Source organism: Amblyomma americanum, chromosome 7, assembly GCF_052857255.1.
Source record: "Amblyomma americanum isolate KBUSLIRL-KWMA chromosome 7, ASM5285725v1, whole genome shotgun sequence".
In the NCBI taxonomy this organism is placed as follows: domain Eukaryota; kingdom Metazoa; phylum Arthropoda; class Arachnida; order Ixodida; family Ixodidae; genus Amblyomma; species Amblyomma americanum.
In genome coordinates, this window is record NC_135503.1 from 73,638,946 (window position 1) to 73,663,374 (window position 24,429).

The window sequence follows — 24,429 nt, forward strand, 5'->3', positions numbered from 1 at the left end:
GAATACTACTGCTTCTGTGATTCGGAGGTTCTGCTCCTCGTTTTTGTTTTCTTTGTGTGAACCAAACAAAGATATGGCATCTTGACGCGTGCGTACCTGGGGCTTCTCTCGCAGCTCTGGAACAGCATGGCGCTGGTCGCGTACCAGAGGCTGTCGCCAAGTCCGAACGCATTGCAGGACCAGTCGCAGTTGCACTTTGGACAATGGCGAGTAAGGCACCATTGGGCGGGGAACATGCGCGCCGCCAAGTGGAGAACGAAGGCGTCGCTCATGTCGGTAGCCAGTACACAGAGCCACACGTCGAGTGAGAGCGGCAGTACGATGTAGAAGAGGTGCGATTCCTGGAGAGGCCGCCTATATAGGATCCCGATTCCAGTATCCAGAAAGGGCTGTGTGAGGCCCACTGCGTCCGACCAGGCACCGTGGCTGTCAGATCACCGATAGTCAGATCAGCCTCCTGTGAATGCATGAATGGGCACAGAAGGGGGTCAAGAACGACAGGAAAAAATTCCGAAAACTTTGCAGTTGCGTACGCATGCAACAAGTGGCGTCTATAAATTTCATTATAGAAATAAAAAAAATTGAGTCCACAATATTTTGCTGGAGGAAAGAAGTGTGCGGCATACTTCCTTAGAGCAATGAAAACAGAGTGGATTTTTAAAGGTATACACTGGCCGGGGGCTTTTTACATCACCAGGTTGCTTCTAAACGACAAACAAACATCCCCTAAACCATGCGTTCAGTTAATGGTAGAAACGTGGCTTGGGTTCATGATGTTGTGCACATTGGATCATAGTTATGGTTATGACTGACGATATATATTACAATATAGTAAGAAATCTGCCATGCTAGAAACAGCACCAAATTTTGCACGCCGAATTTATATCACAGAGGGCACCTTCAGTAATTTTACAGAGAAACTTCTAAATGATCCTGTGCGTTTCGACCTTACTTGTTAATTCAAACATCGATTAATTTAGTTTAAATGTAATGTCTGTAAAAGCCGTTAATATACTAAGCATGCGCATTCTCTCCTCCAGGTATCAAAAACGAAATCGTGCGAGAGACTTATAGAAGCATAGATGTATTTCAACATTTCAGTCTAGTAGTGCTTTTAAACAAAACCGGAACCCGTTAAACGAAACCGGACATAATTCGATCTCTCCGAGTACTTACCGGAATGCGAACAGAAAAAGTTCCTTTTACTCAAGGTTTCTTTAGCGTATGACTTGTTACATAGCCTAATGAAATCCCAAACACGAAAAATGGTGTTGTGTAAACGCCCTTGTATAGTAGTTCGTTTGGGCATGGCTTAAGTAAAAAAATATGTTTAAGCTATGTCACACTGCGTTCGCGTGTTCTAACAACACGTGGATAAAAGTATCTTAAAGTTGCCTATTTGCAAAATGCCGCAAAAAACAGGTGTCTCAATGGACGTCCAAACAGATGATCGTTTTTTTTTTGTCTTAGCTCAGATTATTGCACAAGCGTAGACCGTTGGGTTAGTTGGTTAGTGCCAAGTGAACAATTAAGGACTGGCACGGCAAACCTACTACTGCAGCTTCCGAATACCTGAATGTGTTACTGTGCCCGTAGCTCAAAAATTCACACAAGTAACTTGGTTTACTTCCCGTCGAGCAAAATGATGGCCCACTACTCATACAAAGGAAATTGTTGTCTTTGATAGTTTCACTCTGCCACATTCTAATCCATTTCTGTAGGGTCCCGCACTCATGAAAGTGAAATAAAGCTGTTTTCTATAATACTGAAAACTATGATCACGATGATTAATTAATCTAAACTGCACAAGAACCGTCTGGTCAGAAAGCACCATGGCTATAGCTTTTTGCTCTAAACAAGATAGTGTCAAAGCCGCAATTTTTGAACATTTCGCTTATGAAAATTTGACTACTGGGCCTGCGGTAACTTGCAACCGTTGAAGAAGCAGCGACTAACCGGCTGTAGTAAGGATAAACCTATTAACCTCCTGAGTAAAGGGTGATGTTGCCACAAAGAGAGCCAGCGCTTGGAACAGAGGTAGCGTGAAGACAAAAGTTAAAATTATTTGTAAATATTAACATATCGTTCTCTTGGAAGCAAGTCCTAGCTTTTCTTATGTAAATACAAGTCTGGTCTTTGTTTATCATCAATCTGTTGTGGGCTGGTCTGTGGCATTAAAAATACGCTGCTATGACGACACGTAATTCATAGAAAGAGATCCACAGCCACTTAAGTGCGTCTCCGCATCAGTGCGAGAGAAATACGAAGAAATAGCCTTGAAACGCTCCCAGCATGATTTCAGCATAAAAGATATGGTGAGGATGAAGTGTTCATTGAAAACAAAACAACACGTTAAGAGAAAAACTTCTACCACACCGCCCCTTATTCTTCCTACTTTTCATTTCTAACAGTGCAAATCCCGATGGGTTGCCCTCTATGGTCACTGCACATCCGTTCTTTACAAAGTTTTCTCTTTCCACATATTTTAGTCGATCTTTCAATAGACACTTTTCCGCTCTTTGTCTTTGTGATGGTGCAAGTGTTTTTCCCTTCGCCTCTTTTCATCAAGGATGTTGTGCTGTGTTATTAAACATGAAACAAAAAAACCAAGATTATAGTATAAAGATCCGCCACTCTGTGCCCTGAAGTGTTTTAAAATGAGTCCAGGAGTTCCCAGGCGAAATTCAACGCAGATGTTACGGTGCTGCCTACTTTAAGGAAGCTAAAGAAGGCATGTGGCGTACGCCTTCGGCTTGTCTGTACTATTTCAGAAATCTACTGGACCATCAAACTCCGTGCAAGTTTAGCCGTGCTTCGAGGCATGGAGCATGTAGACAGGCAGCGCAGTCTAGGCAAAAGAGACTGGATGCAGTATAAAAGGGATTAAATTAAGTGATCATGCGGACGGCAGTGCGGTAAAGCATTATTGAAAACAAAACGACGTTCAAGCTTTTTCCAGGGACGCCTTTGTGGTTTCTGAGGCTTTCAGTATTTCATCCACACAGAGGCAGCTTAATGGCGGCAGCCCGGAACGCGACTAATGCGATAAGCGAGGATCGGGAAAAATTTTACGCGCCATAGGGAAACAGCGAGAAGAAAAAGTCAAAAGAAGTAGCAAAGCAAGACCTTGAAAGAGAAGCAAGAACCTACTGGCAAGAAGAAAGCGACGCTGATAATGAAATTGTACTTACGTTTAGAGCCAGCATAACAGGAAGTGCAAATGGTTGCTAAATCAGCCGAGCTGCTTACGCCCGCTGTCCGCTTCTTCGATGTCCGCCTGCCTGCTTATTCTATAGCCGTGCTCAGCCTCTCCGCGTACTCTCAGTGCTTATTTTGGAGAACAGATGATTAAACCGGTTTTGCTAGCGCACTAATGCAGAAAACGTAACTTAAGGTAAAGCGGGAAATAGTTGTGTCGAGAGAAGGAGCCACGAATGGAAAACTCGAAATGCGCTAGTACATTAGAGGGAGAGGATATGAAAAAGCGAAACGAATGGGTTCTCGGCTCGCAATCGCAAAGAATGTGAGTGCGTGCCGTTAAAAGCGATGACGCACAAGCAGTGGCAAACCTCTTGACTAATGAACACTCTTGAATTATGGCTCCACGAGGCACAGAGATCCTGGGTCTAGTAAGCAGACGCACAAGCTCTTTGGCGGAGTAGGAGATTACGAACTAAACACCAGTCTGGGAAGATTCAGTTCGCCGTGCAGCTGAGGCCGAGAGGCAGTGCGTAGACTAGGTCTAAATGTGCATTTCGTCAAAAGCCCCACAGATGCAAAGACACAGCAGTGATTTACCGAAGCAGAGCCACGTTTTGTTTAGCGTAAAGGCCTTTCTGTGCCGCGCAAACCGAGACGCGTCCTTTAATTCGCTATGGAGGGAAGGATTGCTTTGTTGCAATCAAAAGCTAACTTGGCTAAGAATGACTTGATTATCAGTGAACGAAGAGAGAGCTTTGAAATAAATGCTTTTTCTCCTCTCAAATAAATTCCAGCTCAAGCTAGTCATCGATTTTGCTTCTAAAAAATAAAACGATTTTGGAATCTTTTAAGAAATTAAACAACCAAATTTTTACCAAGAGCAAGAAAATCAAATCGCTACCTAGCGAAGCGTTGTATGGGTTTTCCCGCATTTTTGTGTTTTATTATTGACGCCGTCGTCTGAACTAGTCTTTTTTGCATTGCATGATGGAGAGATTAATAGAACATACCTTCTGTGTATGATATGAACGTACTTCTATGCTTGACAGTACCTCCATATAATCATTTGAAATAAACTAACCGGCATTAAAATCTGCAGCCTGCACCGATTACTGCGTGCAAATAGCCTACATAACCCTATTGAGTATAGGGGAAGCAGAAACTGTGCCTTATGACAAGTCTTCGAATTAAAAGAAAACTTTTGTGGCTGAGAAAAAAAAATGACATACGCATTCTTTTGGTGTCCCACAATTTCGAGTTCACGGGAACTAATATGCGGATATGAGAAAACACGATGTAGCACCAAATTAGCAGAATCATTAGTGCATTTCTTTATTCCAATCACTATATTTTCGGCATTTTGATTAAGATTGCGTTTAAAACTCACTTACTCAAAAAGACACATAAACAAAGCGACAACACCCCTAGGTCAGCAGCCTACCATACAATTACACTTATGGGTAGTTCACGAGATTAAGTGACAGCTAGGTAAACAGACGGTAACTGAACAGACTACCGTAAATCATTATTATCGCAATAAACTCACGATAACAGGCGACAAAAAGAGAAGAGAACAAATTACCGTTTAATTTATGGTAAATAAAAATTTACAAGAAAGTGCATAATTTACAGAATACAGCTAAACGTAAACAAAGAAAAAAACATGTTGACGGGAGGACGCGCGAAAAGGAGAAAATGAAGCGGAGAAGAATTTTAAGTAAAGCCTGCCCCGAAAGACGACACCCAGGGCGTTCTTCTTGAGAACTATACGAAAGTTCTCGCCACCTTCGCGCAGGTCCGCATAACTTAGACGGATTCCGGGGTAAACAACCGCTGTCGGTGAGCCTCGGAGCGCTAAGATAGAGGGCAAAAGTGGGGGTCCCTTACTCGATGGCTCTCTGCTTCGCCACTCTGCTCTCGCATTGGTGGGGATGAAAGTGCGGCCAGAACAAGCCGTCGCCCTTCTGCACACACGCGTGCCATGATTAACGAGGCCTGAAATCATTTGGAAGGAGCCGTGAATCGGTGCCTTGCTTGCAGAGCGAGCGTGGACAGCAGCTCTATCGTAAACATCGTGAATATTTGAAAATCTGCGTCCCGCTCGATGCTCTTTAACACTTGGATGCAGTAAAAACACCATAGATTCTCATCTCTCTCTATCTCTATGAGGATATATCAAGTTTTTCTTTGCTTTCTGCCAAATAGAAAATTACTGGCGTGTTAGCATACCAAAGAACTCTTCAAGAGCTACGGTCGTGTTCTTAACTCATACAACTCGAACACGTGGTGAAATGTAATGCGTATCTAATGCATTACTAAATCTGGCAGGGAGCGCGCAGTTCTTAATACCATTCTCTTCAAGCGGGCTATGTAGAGTAAATGATTTCTGAATACTTTTTTGCGAAGGAAAGACATTACCTACTCGTACGCATGACCACCTGCTAGCCGCCGTGGTGACTCAGTGTTATAACTTATGCTGGTCGGCTACTGACCCGAAAGGTGCAGGTTGGATACAGGTCACAACGGACGCGTTTCGAAGGAGGCGAGATGCTAAAGCCGCGTGTACTATGCGATGTCAGTGCACGCTAAAGAACCCCAAGGGGTCGAGATTATCGGGAGCTCTTCACTGCGGCGTACCTCATAGCCTGAGTCGCTTCGGGACGTTAAACCCCCATTAATCATAAACCAAAGTGATGACCTGAAGCGAAATAACAGCTAATTTTTTCAAGTATAAATTTATCACATTGCGCAAACCTTAGAAGTGAGAACAATATATGAAATTACTCGTTGATAGAATAAACGAGTAGAAGTTAGTTAGAAAGGATGCATTTGTAATGCCTCATTTGCAGAACTGAAGATGGCAGTAAGAACCACTCCTTCAGCCTATGCCGCCATCTTGACTTCAACCTTTACCGTCACTCTGTTAGCCTTTATTTTGTTCAATCTCCAGCTATCCTGTCAATAAGTGTCACGGATGAGCATTACAAGTTTCAACGGGTGTTGTTATAGGCCGGATCTTGTTAAAGCGCTAAGTTCCACTGGCGAAGAATCAAACTTTTCATCACTTCACGGATGCTCCTTTTCCATTCTCCGCAGCTTTTAACCGAGCCTCACGAGTCATCGCGCAGCAGGTGAAGCAAGATGTGGAAGCCCAGAAGCAGTGCCATCTGCTAGGGGATGTCCATGCAAAATCCGTCGATGTGTGACACCTCCTTTGAGGCTGTTTTTAAATCTTTCCTCAGCGCAACGTGCTGCTCACTCTGAATAGTTATTAGAGTGAAGGACATAAAGTGCTAATGTGAACACAATTTTCAGGAGAGATCGCTGTGAATTCTTTGACAAGGTAGAAAGAAAGCATATTTGGTGAGCGTTTTGCACGCTAAGCTAGGCTTTTTTTTTCTTTCTGGTACTTTTGTCCTGAATATTAAAATAAACTTTCTGAAATAAAACTATATTTCTATATTGACGAATAACGTGTATTTATGGGCTAAAGGTTATTTCCCTTTTAAAGGAAAACCCCAGAGACACCTCATTTTTCTTCTTTGTAGATAGTCTTGAGGTGTACGCACAATACTGGTTTCTTCGCCTGAGATTTTGTTTTTTGGCAGCAAGTGAAATTGTGCACATTGTGAAAGAAACGGACGAAATGTGAGACGCTCACAACACTAGAAGCCATAAGTTAGGTTAAGAAAACGTCAAAAAAAAAACGTCAGTGAAAGGCTGGAATTTCATAATAACCTGGGACGTGGCTCTTTGAGGAACCCTTTAACAAAGTTCTATAGTGTGTCTAAAATATCCACAGAAAGCGAAGCAGCAAGAAGAGAGTAATTAATTATCTTGATCTAGTGTTAACATCGGATTCTAATGAAAGCGATGAAAATGGCATGAGCGTACTTTACAAATGACGGCACACGCACTTAGGACTGCTTATGTGTGAGAAGGCGCAAGCCCGTCCGGTCACTTCGTGAACGCAGTCGCCGCGCGCTTCCGCGTGATGCAAGCCGATGCCACACAGCTAGCAATCCTACCGCTGCATGGCTCTACATAGCCGCCACCTCACTTCTGATCTGCGCGCTCATCCGACTTAACGGTATAACTCGATAGCTAATGGGTTAATGCCCATATATGCAGAATTGGTCTTGCTTCGCCTAACTTTCATAGATCCCTGGGGGTCCTCATATCACTCCATGTGCAGTGGTGCAGCGGTTTAATGGTGCGGCACTGCCTTGCGATGGCAGGCGCTGCTCCCAGTGAAATTTATGCCATCCAGGTTGCTCCTCCAGAGCAACCTCGTGCGACCAATCATTAATTTAACCGCCATCTGCCAGGTTGCACGTGGTCGCCATCTTTTATGGGAACCATCGAGTCTTTCTCTCTCTCTCTCACACACACACACTCTCGCACGCGCACACACACACACACACACACACACACACACACACACACACACACACACACACACACACACACACACACACACACACACACACACACACACACACACACACACACACACACACACACACACACACACACACACACACACACACACACACACACACACACACACACACACACACACACACACACACACACACACACACACACACACACACACACACACACACACACACACACACACACACACACACACACACACACATGCGCGCACAAACGTGTGCGCAGATTTTCCCTTAATGGGGCAAGTAAGGCTTCCACCTTAAAAAGTATTTGACGATGCAGATGTCAAACCGCTGCACACCAAGAGTGGCAAAGATCAAACACTTGGGAAGAAATGGAAACACTAGGTGGTCTCAACACGCGTGCAACTCAGAGGAAATGAAATTTATTACTTCTAATGGGAGAGAAGAAGTCGTCGTCACAAAATTTAGGAATGTGGATTTTGCTAGAACATAGCAGTCGAAGAAGAACCCTAACTTGACACGGAGCATTTGGAGACCCGGAGATATAAATCGCAGTATACTCCTTACGGACAACACAAGAAGTAATATATAAGTCACGTGGACATTGTGATTCGTTGGACACCTTTGCATAAGAACAACATGTTGTCGGGCTAGTTAGTGAACTTCTTCTGACATGGCAAAGTTGCGCGAAAAGAACACACACACGAGACAGGGCACAAGACGAGCGCAAATTCTGTGCCATGTATTGTGTGGGTTTTTTTGCGCAATTTTAACATGTCATAACTGATTTGCAGCCTCCGTAAGAACGGAGCTGTAACTCGACAACACATAAATACTTAGAAACATACTAAATACTTGCGCTGTGCACAAATAACTTCACGGAAAAAAATTTTATTGACGCATCGGTAAAAAAAACCACAGGGACCTCACCAGATTAAAGAATGAACCAAGAGGCTTTTTCTTGGATAAACAGGAAAAAGTATTGAGATATTCGACATTGTAGCGTTTATTGGCAGGAGTTCTTGAAAAAAAACAAGCACAACTGTTCTTTAACTTAACTTTCTAGGAGTTTTCTCCTTTGTTGTCGGCGTCATCCTTAGACGTGCATGAAACAACCATATACCACACTGAACTCCAAAATAATTTACAGCCCTACGCATAAACTTCAAACGTTAGTATGCCTCCATGAAGTAAAGTTCAATCTAGGGTAAACGCCTAACACTCATTTTCTACGCAAAATAGCCTTTTTAATATAGTCTATTATAGCGTGTCGTCTGAAAGCAGGATCAATCCACTGCGGTAGATCAACTTTTGCTCTGCCTTATTGTTAAATGGCGGCACATAATCTTCCGCTGCCCTTCTGCGCCCACGTTGTCTTCAGGCGATATTTAATTAAACGAAAATCTCCAGTGCTGAGAGCCAGGTTTTTTCAACTAATTAGACGCAAAACCATAGAAGAGGGTGGACAAGTGGGTGGAAGATGGTTCATGAAATCGGAAACCAAATGAGCCAACTGGCAGCAGCAGAGTAAGCAAAGCTGCGCAAAACTGAAGCGGACAACGATGGTGAAGACTCGGAGGGTTCTGTTGCATAATGTGTAGGCCACTCCTTCGTAGGCCTTGCACTAACTTTGCTGAACCGCACTCCACGGCGCTTGTCCAACGCGGCGACATGCAGAGAAGTAACTGATAAGAAAATAGATGTGGCAGACAGAGTTAGGTCCACAAGATGGTGGGAGAAGTGATGCGTACAAATACATGTCGGACAATATCTGATAATATGTGCAAAGGGTACTTATGCCACACGCATTGCTTGTGATGATAGTCAAATGCCCATGGAAACCCACTGTCCTCCAATCATCATCAGCTTGGTTATGCGCAACGTAGGACAAAGCCCCCCCCCCCCCCCCCCCCCCATAACTTTCCTATTAACCCTGTGCTGTGTCAGCTGCGGCTTCCCTATCCATGCAAACACCTTAGTCCACCAGTCACTGTTCCCTATTTGTATGAACTACACTACTGCTCCAGAAAGACGTCGAGTTCTACCACAGATTTGTGTACCGTCATTGCAAAAAGTAGCCGAGCACCCGCGACGGCAGCGGGAGCGGCGGGCTCTCAGTCGAGCGGCGGTGCTGCGGCCCTTGGCGCTGGCCCCCCGGCTGCGAGTTAAAACTGGGTGCCATTATAAGCCCGCACTTTAACCGTCGTTCCTTGGATCATATGAACCAGGCAGGCTGCATATGTGGCGAGCAATTTAGTGCCTTTGGAGTGCTGTCATAGTGAGCGATGGCGCAGCCCCTACGTCAGCCAGTTTACACTCGCAGCCGGTGAGCAAGGGCCAGCGCCGTCGCTCGGCTGCAGGGCCGCTCCGGCCTGCGCTGCGACTGCTTGGGTACTTTTGACTAAGACGGTACATTAGTGTCTTGTTCGGAAAAAAAAGAATTCGCTCTCTTTTGCGTCTATATTATGGCGAAAATAAAATCTCCCAATGCGCATATCTCGCAGCACGGTGGATATCGCGATGAGCCGGGAATAGGAGCTCTCGAAAAAGAGTCAGGTGTGATGACGGTATCCAGAATGGCCTGGTATGTTCAGTCCTTTGCGTGGGCCTCTTTGCGACATGAGACGAACTGTGGAAGAAAGCTCAACAAAGCTAACGCTTTCAATTCATTTCTCTGCGCGCGTTGGAGATTCTAAGCAATTTCTTTCGGCCTCCACATCTCCCAGCGCAGAAAGCTCTTGTTCAGTATTTTAAACACAACGCAGTGAAAAGCCTTTTGGCTAATTTTCCCTTTATATCTTTAGGCACCAGCTTTGTCGGTGTATCGCAGATGATAACTACTCTTCGGAGCTAACAAGAGAACTGGCATGACTGCAACTCGACATAGTGGTGTTCTTTTCAGGTAGCTCCGCAGGAAGCTGTCGAAAACTTTTTCAAGTAGATCGCAATGAGCTGATAAATGAAAACTTACATGTAAAAAACAACCACAAAAATGCCACTAAAGCGGTGGCAGGAAATGGTTGCCTAGAAGGTAGGACAGAATAACGTTGCATTAGTTAATTCCGACCTCCTGAAACGACCCAGGTAGATAATTTTTGTATTTCTCTTATTACGAACAACTATAATAACGCAATCGGACGTGTTGAGACCAGCGTCGCCTATTTCGTAATGCTTATTCTCTATAAAGAAACGCAAGTTCTGCAGCAGATTCCTTTCTCTCGTTTGCGATTCTCGCGCTGCTATGCACAGCGATTCAAATGTAAATGTTGCGCGTACTGACGCTGTCGAAAGCGCACTGCCAAAGAGAAGGCATCACTCGCTCTCAGCAATAACGTCCACGCGGAGTGTTGCGGCGAGTGGGTTAAAATCGTAAGGAAATTATCCACCCTAACAATTAAGACTACGACATGTTGTAAAAAAAGAAAACTAAATAAACGTAGCTGTAACCTGTCTATCGCAAAAAATTTAGCCCCTAATCGCAGCCCGCGTGGCTCGTCTGCACAGTTACGCTGACTAGAATAGGCTAATGGCACGCTAAGAAGCGTGAGAAAGTTTAGGCGCAGATGTTGCAATTAGTTTCGCAGAACTTGCCTTGATGGGAAAACGCGAATGCAGTCAATGTGTGACAGAGGGTATTTTTGTGCTCGATCGAGCATCTGGTGGCATAACTTAGGCCGCATATTCGCAATCGTGAGAGAAGGAAAGCAAGACAGTGGAGATCTCGAAATTTACAAGAACACATGACGAAAGGAATAAACTCTACTTGAAGCGTTCAGTTTCATATCGCTATTTTATTCAGTCATCAGGAGTTCGAAAATGATTATGCGGTGAGCACCGGGACGTTCCTAAAGTATTGAAGTCAGATTATATCCAAGTAATGCCGATAGGTATTGAGATGCCTTGTACGCTTTGGCTTGTTTGCATGTTGGGAAATTGATACTAGAAGACGAGACAATGTACTTATGATATGTTATTTTTCTCCTTTTGAGTCCAATGCCATGGGGGCTTCAGACGTTGAAGTTTCTAGGCGCAGTGAATGATACGCAGAAAATAGGAAAAAATTTTGCAAGGAAGACATCCGAATGCTGGTTTATTCCAGGTGTTAATAATACCAATTGAGCTAGATACTAAGGTTATATGTGAGCGTTGAGAGTTAGAGACCGGCTTAATTGTACTGCGGATACACTAGGCTTGCAACAATTCGCCGATAAGCGGGCGCGTAGGTATGTGAAAATCGCATTCACTTCAAGAAATCGCGTTCAGTTCAAGAAATGCAGGTAAATATATAGCCTTATTATCTGCAAACAACAATGACAAGATTTTTTTCAGTGCACCAGCAATAAGGCTTCAAATCTCGAAAAAATATGTTTTCCGTTTTTCTCGCGCCATCGAGACCGGCAAAAATAAAATAAATATGGCTGCGACTGGGTTTCATGTGCGCGGCGGCGTGAACAGATTAGCTTCGCTTGCCACTGCACGAGAGCACTATGCTATCGCCACTTTTTTTGGAACAGTTTATTTATTGCACTGAAATTACGTTTTATTTACAACGCCTATTTTCAAAGCTTTTAGGAAAGGCCACGATAGACATATAAAAAAAACAGCAGAGCACAATACGAGAGGTCGGCTGAGGACATAAACAAGACGAAGTGCAATTTAGGTTTAAAGTATATTTGCTCAAACAGTTTCCTCACATCAACAATCATTTGGTCGAAATTAGTTTTTTCCAAACAACTGATTCACAGTGCGGGCCTATGATTGTAGTTTTCCAAAAGCTGCGTAGCCGCATAAGAAAAAAAAACATATCGAGAGGTTCATCAACATGTTCTACTCTTATGAGGAATCGTATGGTACGAGAAGTCCAATAAATGCGCATTTCGAGGTTCATTCCAAGAAATCCCGAGGCAGAATTGCGTCCTTACAATAGATGACGCAATGTTCAATTCTTTCAGGAACATCACAGAAGTGGCGGTTCTTGATGACACAGAAATGCGATTGTGACAAGGATTTTGTATTCTTACCAGACCGCCACAACATGACCATAAGTGAAGATAGAGGGCATTATCAGTAAAGTCAAAGCATTAATTAAATTTGTCTGCACAACGCTCAAAGCGTCGGGTGGGAACTCAGCGAAAAAACATAAACCGGGCAACAATATGCAGCACATAAATAAGCACCAAACCTTGACCACCCGCATTGACAGGGCGAAAATTATAATCACGTCAAATTGGTTCCATAGAAGAATCCATGCAAAAAGTTGCAAAAACTTAGTGGAAGTGATGAACAGAAATCCTGGCACAGTGAATCACCAGCTAGACATACTAAATATTTCTTGCTTGAAATGAGTTACTTGTGGTAGCCTTGACGAGTACCTAAAGACAATGTGGGAAAAATGTCTGAACATAGCACCCTGCATCAGATTCACGATCTTTGCAATAGCTTTCGCTGTGACTGTACAGGCGTAATGGCACGTCAACGTAGTTGGGCGGTGCATACATCCATGCGTAGCCAGCAAATTCAGCTGGTGTAGATTTCCACAATCCAAACGACAGACCGCAACTTATGGAATGGTTCATCTGGTCTCCCGAAACAATGCCAAACTGCTCAGTGAAGCGAGCAACTTCATCCACGCTAGGCTTTTCGATGCCGAAAATCGACAGATCGTCTGCATAGGCTAAAACCATCATCCTACTATGTGGGATACTGAAACCCCGAATGGCACTACTTTGGAGAATGCTGATACCTAGTGGCTCTAAGTAAAATGCAGAGAGAAGTGGAGATAAAGGCCAACCATTTCTGGCAAAATAAGAGATGCGCACAAGTTTCGAAATAGAACCAATCACAATCACGCGGGCAGAGAAATTATTGTAGCAAAGACGCATTCCTTCGAAGACAACAGAACCTACATTACATACTCTAAAGGTGAGAACAAAAAATTGTGCCGTACATAATCAAAGAACTTCGCAAGGTCAATTTGAAGCTTTGTCAGCTGTTCTTGAGATTTGTTGCAAAACTCAAGAACAGTTCAGGAAATAGGCAGGTTAGCTTGAATGAAACGGCCCCTCAGACCACATGTCTGATGAGGTAAAATCAGAGTCGACATTGGAAACTATAGCTCAGTCGCCAGAACATCTGCAAAAATATTGTAGTCTAAATTGGATAATGTAATGGGCCTATAGCACTCCACATATTGCATTTTAAGAGTACGGTGGTATCAATACAATCTGAATTTTTGTAAACGTCTTCGGCGCAGCACTGATATTTAGAGTAATGATGGAAATCTTAAGTTGAACTGACCTCGACAGGGGCTTAAAAGCCGTTTAGTATTCTCCAGAAAGGCCATCAGGTCCAGGTGTCTTTGGAAGTAGTTAAGTGGTGTCTTTCAACCTCGCAAGCGATCCCCTCTCAAGTATCATTGCCTTTCTGGCGCTGTGCATTGCACGTCGTCGTCTTCTTCAACTTCCATCTGTGCGCAGTGAATACAGAACACACCGCTATAGCTCTGCTCTCTTAAAGTGCGTTACATGGTCCTAAGGTTTTGTAGTTCTCTGTATATCGCAGATACCGCCGATATTTGCCTGAAGCCTGACCTTTAAACCCCAGCCTTGAATGGAATGCGAAAATAAAGGCGACATGCCAACGTACAAAGTTTACCCTTGGCCAAATAAGCTAAATCGGTTGTGTTCTTTTCTGCAAAAACTTATATTACTTTTGGTCAGTTTTTAGGCCTGTTTCATTTCTTGTTTCGCACTTTTTGGAAGATGATTCTCCTCATTCCGAACTTAAAGAAGGTTTTCCAGTCCTCGAAAAATTTTACTCAAAAAGTCTGCCCTTCCACGCATTCCATTCACGCAAATCTCGGCCATCATATGCTAAGGCAAAAACAGGAGGAAAACAAATCCAGAAGAAATGGATCCATCAAATATTGCCCTGCAATATTAGAATGTAAGGGGCGGCCACGATGTTTCCCTGAGTTTTGCAACACGGCTGAAGCCAATGCTTTGCAGATACAATCACTACACGGCCATAGTAATCCAATTTCTTCCTCAATGTCTTGTTTGCGACGGGAGTCCTCCACAACCTACAAAGGCAAGAACAATGACCCGGCCGCTTTTATTGCGGAATTCTTCGGAGGCAATAAAGAGCGGATAGCACTAAGAAGAGAAGTGTCATAAACTGTTTGATTGTCGTGGTTATCATTATTCACTGTGTAGCTGAAAAGTGTGTCTAAAAATATATAATTTTATATTTTAATTGTTTTATGTACATATGTTTGGTGTTCACGCTTGAACTTAGCGTGAGTGCTGCAATCGCCACTTTGTTGAAAGTTCGAATCCAGAGAGAGAAAAATAACTTTAATTTGCACCCGTAAAAAAATGACAGGGGAAAGGGCTACAGCCTAAACCCCCATTTATTTTGCTAACCGTCGGCCGGGATCCCTTTGGAACCGGCGGCAGCCAGTTCGAGACCGATGACTTGGTGTTGTTCTTCTGCTTCGTGATTGAGCAATAAGGTCTTCCAGGATTGTATATTTATATTCAAGTCGTTATAGAAGGGCAGTTCCAGACCATGTGGAATACATCTGCAATGCTATTCAGCGCGTACATCTAGGATTAAAGACTTCTGGGTGCCATTTACTGTACACTTTAGCAATTTCCTCCACATGATTTCCTCTTTCCTACTGAGCTGATTATCTGCTGCTGGATAAGTCTTACGACGGAATCTAAAAACTTTTTCGTAGCCTAAGCTACACTGGCCGAGGTTGAGTGGTTTCGCGTGGCTCCCAGAGAGCCGTGCTGGGCATGCGCGAGGAGCAGTGACGTCACACGGCGCACAGCTGGCGCGCTGGAGCCCCCGTCTCCGCGCGCGCCTCGCCGGTCTGCGCATCCTCTGGAAACCGAACCACGTTACCAACCACGTGACTGGTCACGCGACCAACCGCGTGACGAACCACGTGACCAGACACGGCGCCGTGCCGCCGGCAGCTGCTCCGCACGATGTGACCGACCACGTGGCCAACCCGTGGTCTACCACCCGCACACTCCCTGAATAAAAAAACACCTTGTGTCGAGGCTAGGAATCGAGCCAGGGCCTTTCGCGTTTCAGGCGGAGACACTACCACTCTGCCACGAGGGCTCAAGGTTTAACTGTGTACAAAGGCGCATGCAGTGAATGCGCGCCTTTCATATATGAACTCTTCCGAATCAGATCTCGCCGCGCTTACGCTACTTATATCCAGGCCTAACACGACTAGGCATCATCAATTCTTTTAATTCGACACTGTATGGCAGCGCCCTTCGAAGTTGGAATCGAGGCAAAGCTTTCTCACGTTCCTCTGGCAAAGAACTGTTTTGTTTGCGGTGGTTTCATACTTTCCTATATTTACTTTCATACTTTCCTAGTTTTATTTTGATCCATTAATTAAACGTTGAATACAGAGTTACCGATAAGATGGCGCGTTTGCATAGATTCCTCCCAGCAAAATATGCACTGATGACATATTTTTCATTAAGATCAACGTTAGGCGGCTTTGAACGACGCACATTACTCGTATGGGAAAGAAACAGGAACGCGTTAGTCGCTGTGAACTCATAGCTGCCATTCCCATTTTGGTTTTTTTGCGTCCATCACGCTTGATGCGGTGCTGTGAACGATGCGTATTCATTGTTTTTGCCCAAGCTCCCAAGCCGTTTGTAGGTGAAGCACGTACGGTTAGCGAAAGCTCTCGTTCTAACGCTCACAAAGCTTCCTTTTCCTCTTTCATTTTTTGAAGCCACGAGAAACATCAGCATGCTTCGTATTTTGGCGCGAAGAAATGTCGAACGTGCGGAGAGCGCTCTCGGCGATCACGTACGCTTGGTACGCGGGCTGTACGTGGAAAAGAACTAGGGCTGAATGCAAAGCAGAAAATATATGGCCAGACTTCTAAAGCTCTGTATGTAGTAGTAACAATAATACTGCCACTGAATGCGCTCGCTGAAGAAATTAAGACGTACTACTAAAATATGCAACTTTAAATGCACTTAACTAAAAAGTTCATCAGGCGCTAAGGCCTTGCGTAGAAAAGTATTTAACAGCTTCAGCAGAGTATAGCAGTTCTTAGTGGGGTAACGTTGTTTATACTGAGTGTCGCCTTACAGAAATGAGAAAAAAGAACTGCTTTTAATCTCAGTCAACGACTTCAAGAAACAGTTGAGATAAAGTACGGAGAGCATAAAAAGGCACCTTCAGAAAACTTACCAAACCTCTGACTCTTAGATTCAAAGAAAAGAATGAGAAATTGGCTGTAGTAGAACAGACGTTTCGGTAAGTTGGTGTAGATTCATGATTAAAAAAGCAGCGGAAACTTTTATAGAACACAAAGAACAACAAGGAAGACACCATCAGCGGTGACTTGCGACTGATGTTTAATAGAACAAAACCAACAAGTATATATACAGTAACCACCTGGAACTGCATACGTCAAAACCACGTGGGAACATGTTAATTCGCATGGCAAGATAAAGGTTACTACACACGAGCAGAGTGCACCCGATTGTCCAAATAACAGAATTCTCTATTTGAAAAGGCTCCTGAAGGTTCGCTGACACACCGGTTAGCACCGTGGGTATGACGTGTACCATTCTAGGTGGTTACTGTGTAAATACTTGTTCATTTTTCTATTAAACTTCAGCTGTGAGTCATTGCTGGTCCTTTCGTCTTGTACTTTGTGTTCTGTCAAAGTGCGCGCTGCTTTGTCATTATAAAACAAAGAGAACGAAGAAGGAAATAAACAACATTCAAAGATCGACAACATTTCAGAGATCTGAGAAAAAGTCGTCTTCACCGGATGAGAAAAAGTGCGAAAGTTGACGCTCCGATTAATGGGCCGCAAGCTTGCCATAAGGCTCGCGTTCAGTGTTATTGAAAATACGCCACTGGCTTCCGGGTCACCTTTATTTGAACGAATGCCAGCAACATGGCAGCCCTGGATCTAAAGGCGCCTAATGCACTCTCCTTGTGACAGTCGAGAGTTCAATTTATTTTTTCGTGGACTTTATGCGCTTTGTGACTATAAAAAGTGACGATTTAGATGAACTCCGTACTCAGTCAGTAAAATCCTCCATCTAGGAAGCCACAATTTTGTGCGAGCTATTAAACCGGTGGTCAAATAACGCTCCCTACTGGATACACAATCTGGTCCTGTACCGATAACCGCTCTGTACACTGCGCGCCGCTGCATTCTAAATCACGCATGACATCAACCTTCATGAGTTTTTGATATGGTCCAATGCCATTCTTCAGATTTGTGAAACCACCATCTCAGAGCGCCACACCTCCGACGCCAATCTAGACCATCTTCACATGTTCCATCCGAACTCGCGACTTGCACGCACGTCTTTGTTAGTCGAGACTTTGTCAGCAAGCCGCTTCAGCGCCCGTACGACGGCCCCTTCCGTCTACTGGAAAGGACATCGTAGTTCTTCATCGTCGGCATGCATGGGCGCACTGACACCATTTCAATCGACCGCTTGAAGCCAGCCTTCACAGAGGACGTCCCGCCCACTGGACCTTCAAGTGTGCTTTCTCTGCCCCAACCGGCCGGCTACCCTCCTCAGCCATCTTTCCCTGCCACTCCTCAGAAGCGGAAAGTATCGCTCCGGTTCCCAGCTTCACTCGACTCTTTCACTGGCGGGAGGGAGGGGGGGGGGGGGGGGGAGGGGGGGGGGGGCTACTGTAGCAGCGGCAGCGTCCTTACGCAGCTGGAGCATACCCAGCCGCCGAAGATCATGACGCCAAATTGCAGCCGAATTGAGCTCCCTCCTCATGCTGGCGTCACGCGCCGTTCGGCTACACGCAATCATACGTTCTAGCATGTCAGCCAGTAAATAAATCATGTCCTTCATCGTACCGGCCTCATACTGACTCGTGCGACGGGTAGTCTCCCCGCAAGTGGTGTTGAAATTTAAATTATTCCTGCGCTGCAAGTCTTGCTTCTTAACGCAAGGCTCCATTCAATTCTGCACGAGAAAAGAGGCTCCTTATTATGTGTCAGTTGGTGATAGGGCAGTGCGTGCTGCACGGAAATGAGCATGCTGACGCCGAAACAAAAAGTGCCCCCAGCAATGGAGTTCGAAAACCAGTGACGTTTTTTAGATCGGAAACCACCTGCCTTCTCTCGTATTTTGTGCTCACCACGATGGCGAGGCGTTTGGGTCTGAATACATTTGACCTTTACCATTTGATATATATTTGACCTTTACCAGGTAATCACCGCCGCATCCACGGGGTGGTACCATAAATTAACCCGACGCGCGAACTCTTCGAACTGTTCTTTCAATCAAAAGGACACTGAAATAATCTTGATGGTCATATTATAAAGCAACAGATCTCTAGCAGCCATCATTGTGTGTATTTTATTCTAAATTACAGGCCCTGCGTATGCTTTAAAATTTGCCAATTGTTTTTAAGAATTCCTAATCGCAACCGGTTAGGGCGACATCTCAACGCGTGTTCTTAGCCACCGCTTCCTTGACTCCGTAAAGTGGGCAGTCCGTGCAAGCCTTTTCATTCGGAATTTTCAGGTGACAGGGGATGGATGGGGAGCAGCGGGGTTTAGCCCCTACGTCATAATCATCATAAGTCTCACTACGCCCACTCCAGGACAAAGCCCTATCTCATATCTATCCAATTAACGCTGTCCTGCTCCAGCATCGCCCACCTTAACGCTGCAAACTTAATCTCATCCGCACGCCTACCTAACTTTCCGCCGCCTCTTGCTACGCTTCCGTTGCCTTATTATAATCACCCCTGTTACTCTTAAGAACCATAGGTTCTATTTCATTCGCATTAAATGCCCTTCGCAAGCGCGTTTCTTTGACGTGATTTCGACTACGATGAAATTAAGGAGTGTTTGATCTCTGACCAACTCTGCCTTCTCCTGTCTCTTAACGTTAAAGAAAACATTTTTCTTTCAATAGCTCGCTGCGCTCTCCTTAAGTTGAGCACTCTACGTTTGCGTCCATGTTTTTGCCCCATAGGTTATTAGCAGTAAGATACAGCTGTTGAATACTTTTCTTTTCAGAGATATTGGGAAACTGTCATTCATATTCTGACAGAAGCTTCCACATGCGCTCCACCCCATTCTAATTCGTCTAGTTATTTCCCTCTCCTGAGAGCGATCTGCGGTCACTACCTACCCTTAGTAGACGTGTCCCTTTACCACTTGCAGCACCTCGCTACCAATTGCAATCTGCTGTTCCCTTCCTGGACTGTTGGATATTAGTTTGGTTTTGTGCACGTTAATTTTTAGAGTCACAGTACTGCTCTGCCTAACTCATTGATCATGTTTTGCATTTAATCTCCTGAGTTACTTCGAAATGAAAATGTGATCAGCGAATCGAAATTTACTAAGGTGTTTCCCGTTAACCCTGTTCCACAACTGTGCCCAATCCAAGTCTTTTCCTCCTCTAAATAGGCGGCGAACAGCATTGGCGAGATCGTGTCTCCCTGGATGACGCCCTTTATTATTGTCATTTTATTGCTGAGTTTGAGGAGGACTAAGGTAGCTCTGCACCTGCTATAGATATCTTCCAGTAACTTTACACAAGGAATGTTTCACTTTTATTCCTCAATGCCTGCATGACTGCTGGAGTTTCGACTGGGTCAAATGCTTTCTCGTAATCTACCATACCTCTGCCCTCCCTGTTTTCTTTATTTCTGTTTTCTGGCGCAGCGTGGTTCGTCAGTTTTGGAAGAAGAGAAGTATCATTTTTAATCACCGATATGTTTTGGTGCTAATGAAGACTGAGCTAACTTTTTTTGGTGTGGAACATACTATGGAATACCGAACACTCGTGTGCATTTCTTAACCTCAGTAAATATCTCTCATTGCACTTTTAATGACCATGTAATTACTGTATCCCCTGTGCGTGCGTGCGAAGTACAGGTTTCAACAGGTCCTTTGCCGCGTTTCGAGAGCAGGCGACTTTTGGAGAAATTTGCACCGGGTGCTCAGCCATGGCGTTTGATGATGACATTTAATGACGTTCACGGCGACCAACATGGCCAGCAGTCAGGGCACAGCAGGACGGAGCATCTAGCCGAAGGCAGCATGTACAACACGAGACTCGCGCCCTAAACTCCAACGAAAGGAACGAATCGCGGTAGCTCTGAGTGGTGCTTCTCATCTTAGAATGCCGCCGGCTGTTAGGAACAGCCACCCTGGCGACTTACGGCAAAGCGACAATCAGAGGGTTATAGTAAAGCTTAAGGCGGCTAGCGTGGACGGAGGAAGGCGTAACTGACTCAATGATGTAGTTTACGGGAGGCGTCCGTTGAAGGGGTGGGTAAGGGCAGTGATATTGTGCATAAAATTTGCTCGCGGTAAGAACACAAAGCCAAACGAGGGAGTCCGCGGGGAACGTCGTAGCAGGCTTGTAGGTGTCGTGTTGGCCATTGCGGTAGTCTTGCGTGTCTGAACTGAAGGTGCGGGCCAGCTGAGGGTACTAAGCTATCTGGACGATTTCTGATACAGCTGTGTACTAAGAAAGTTCATGACGGTTGGGTACAATCGTGTCAAGGGTACAGCATGGTTCTTGGCCATATAAGAGGAAGAAGGGAGAGAAACCTGTTGCCGCGTGGTATACAGTATTGTGCAAAAAATTGAAAAATTGCAGAACCTGGAGTCAGTTGCAATGGTTAGAGATAACGTTCATTGTGAGAATGTCACCTAGAGTGCGGTTTAAACGCTCCGTGAGGTCATTTGTTTGCGGGTGATACGCACGGTGAAGGGATCTGCAAGCTAAGAGGAGCTCTTGAACCACCTCGGACGGAAAGACACGGCCTCTGTCACTCAGCAGCTCCCGAGGTGCACCGTGACACAAGACAAAGTGGCAGAGAATGAAGTTAGAGAAGTCATGGGCTGCCGCCGCGGGAAGTGCGGCTGTCTCTGCCTAACGGTTAACGTGATCGATGGCGATGGTTGTCTACCGATTATCGGCAGTAGTGCAGCGAAGCGAGCCATAATGATCGATGCCGATGCTATCGAAAGGGCGAGCAGGGCATGGTAAAGGCTGTAGCGAGACCACCGATTGGCACAGTGACGCCTTCCGTCGCTGATAGGCGGTGCATGGGCGAATGTAGGGATGGAATAAAGTATACATGGTACGCCAGTAGTAGCGCTGACTAAAGTGACGCTAGGTTTTCAAGACACCAGCATGAGCGCTTTGCGCATCAGCGTGGTGACGGGCACAAACTTCCGAGAGGAGTTGGCGTGAAATGAAAAGTATCCATTTTTTGCCGCGAGAGTTGTAGTAGCGGTGGAAAAAAAATACTGTCTCGGAGGACAAATGCGAAGCTTGTTGGAGTAAGACCAGAGAAGCTGCTACCGTGGTAAGGGCGCAGAGTATATTGAGTAAGGAAGATATCAAGAACCCTGTCGCTGCTAGAACGCATATTCGCGATAGTAAAGGCGGTCAGTGGAGGGTCGGGTGGGGCAACAGTAGGGGCAGGCGACGGCACCGACGTCGGGAAGAGAGTGTTCGCGTCAAAATACTAGTTGCCCGAGTGGTACCACGACAGAGATATATTCTTCAAGCCGCGGGGACCGACCGCCGAGACGTTCCGACGGATTCTCGAGAGAAGCCAGCCAGCAGGGGTCATGATCTACTCTGATGTGATCGAAGGACTGGCCGTACAGATAGGGCAGAACTTTTCAATCGTAAACACTACTACTTTTCAGTAACGGAGTAGTTGGACTCCATTTTTTTAAGAGGATGGCTAACCTAGGTGAGCACTTAATCGGAAAAGCGATGCTTGCGTTGGGCGAAGACCAAACTGAAGCCACCAGCGCTGGCATTGTTGTGCAGGTCCGTTCGGTCAGCTGGATCGTAATGACCACCGATGGAGGAAGAAGTTCGGCAGCGCTGAGTGCTCTTCATCTACTTCTTAAACGTCGGAAACGTTCCAGACTGCGCACTCATTTAATGCGCAACACAGGCCTCAACATGCAGTTGTGATAGGGCGCGCTCGCGACACGCAGGCATATGCCCGCATATGCGGCTTCAGCTGCCCGTGTGCCAGAAGTCCTATTAGCTTTTCTTATGGGCACCAGTTTATTAGACGCCATTTGAAAATCACGTGTGTTTTTTGAGTGGATGAGTTTTGTGTACGCAATATTTTCGTTTCCCTTTCTCAATTTTTTTTTCTATTTTGTTCTCTCATCTTTATCCGCTTCCTTCATCCTCATCTAAAATACCGTGTCACGCTCACTACAAGGCATATATCTCCTGTAATAAATAAAATGCTCTCTCTCTCTCTTCTACCCACCTTGTAAGCCATTAACAACCTCTTTTATGTCATCTTCCTATTCCCCAGTGCAGACTAGCAGGCCAAATGATATTTCAGGCTGACCTCTACGTTGGTCTCTAAATCATCTAGCTTTCAGACAATGCCTGCTCCTATTCGCAACTCGCTTAAAGCGAGAACGAGATATCTCATTTTATATTAATTTAGCGTAGTTAGTGCTGTTAGCTGCGCACTAATCACCGCAGGGCTGTTCATGTCAAGGCTTTTTGATATGGTTTTTGTATCTTGCGGACATTCGAAACGCGTCAGTCCCAGTTTGTCCATTTATTCCTTTAAGGCTTGGGGCAGAACACCAATAAAGCAGTGTACATAAATATTCAGGGGTACATCGAGGTAAGGAAAATGCCTTAACCATGCCGTTTAAACAAGTGCGCAGCTGTTTGCAAACGCTTCTTGCATTTACCGTGTGGTCAACTGGGGGGCTTTCAGACATTTTCCTGAGGAGCTTCCCAAACTTGATGAAAGGTGTTGTATTGCGCGGTTCATGCGAAGGAGCAGAGAAGTCTTCAGGGGCGAAGCGACGTTTATTGCCATATGCTCGTCGGTGCGTGGATGGTCGAGATAAGCCCGCGCGCTGGTTGCGGCGCACGCCTTTTATTCGTTTTGCGCGCCTGCGCAGTACGACTGCGGCGATAAGGCCGTTCCCCACAAAAGGTATCTAAGATAACATGGAATCCAAGCAACCATGTGTTAAGGCAAAAATAACGTCTACAGAGAAATGTTCATTGAATGAGCAAGCAGTTAATGCAGAAGCTGAGCTCTCAGGAAGAAGGTGGCAAACGAAGTTCACAAGGATGGCTCTCCACTTTTATCAAAGGAAAGATTGAGCGTTTGAAGTAATGCAGTGGCAAGTGAGTGTATGTAGTTCAGTTCAAATAGACAACTGCGCTCTGAAAATCCAGACCATGAGAAGAGTGCGATTGCGCCAGGGGTCCCTAGCGAACGCCGCCGCAACGCCTGACTTCACACCACGAAGGGGACGTCGCCCGCGAAAGAGCGGTAAAGAGCCACGAGCTGTTTAAGCAGTTGCGGGGACGTGCGGGTTCAGCCACCATCTAAGCGTAGGCAAGCTGGCGCTCCGCTAATCAAGCTTTAGTAAATGTACTGCAGCAGCTTTCCTGCACTACTCCATGGTACAGATTCGTAACTTCTCCAGTGATAAAGCGCCGAGACGCTGTTCGATTAATAACATTCATTCCTCCTTCTCGCCAACACCAAGGTTATTTTGTAGTGACAGTGAAGCTGTTAGTTTTCCAATCGCCATATTAGACAGCTGATGGCTGCCTATGCCTATCACGTGGTAGGAAAACAGAACAACCACAGCGCACCGGTAGGCGAGCTACAATTTTTATGCGATGAAAGCCTTGCTTGGAGCGCACGTGTTTTCTTACAGCAGGCTGCCCTTGAAACACAAGTATTAGGCGTTGACTGCGTTCGCTCTGCTCATGCTAAGTTG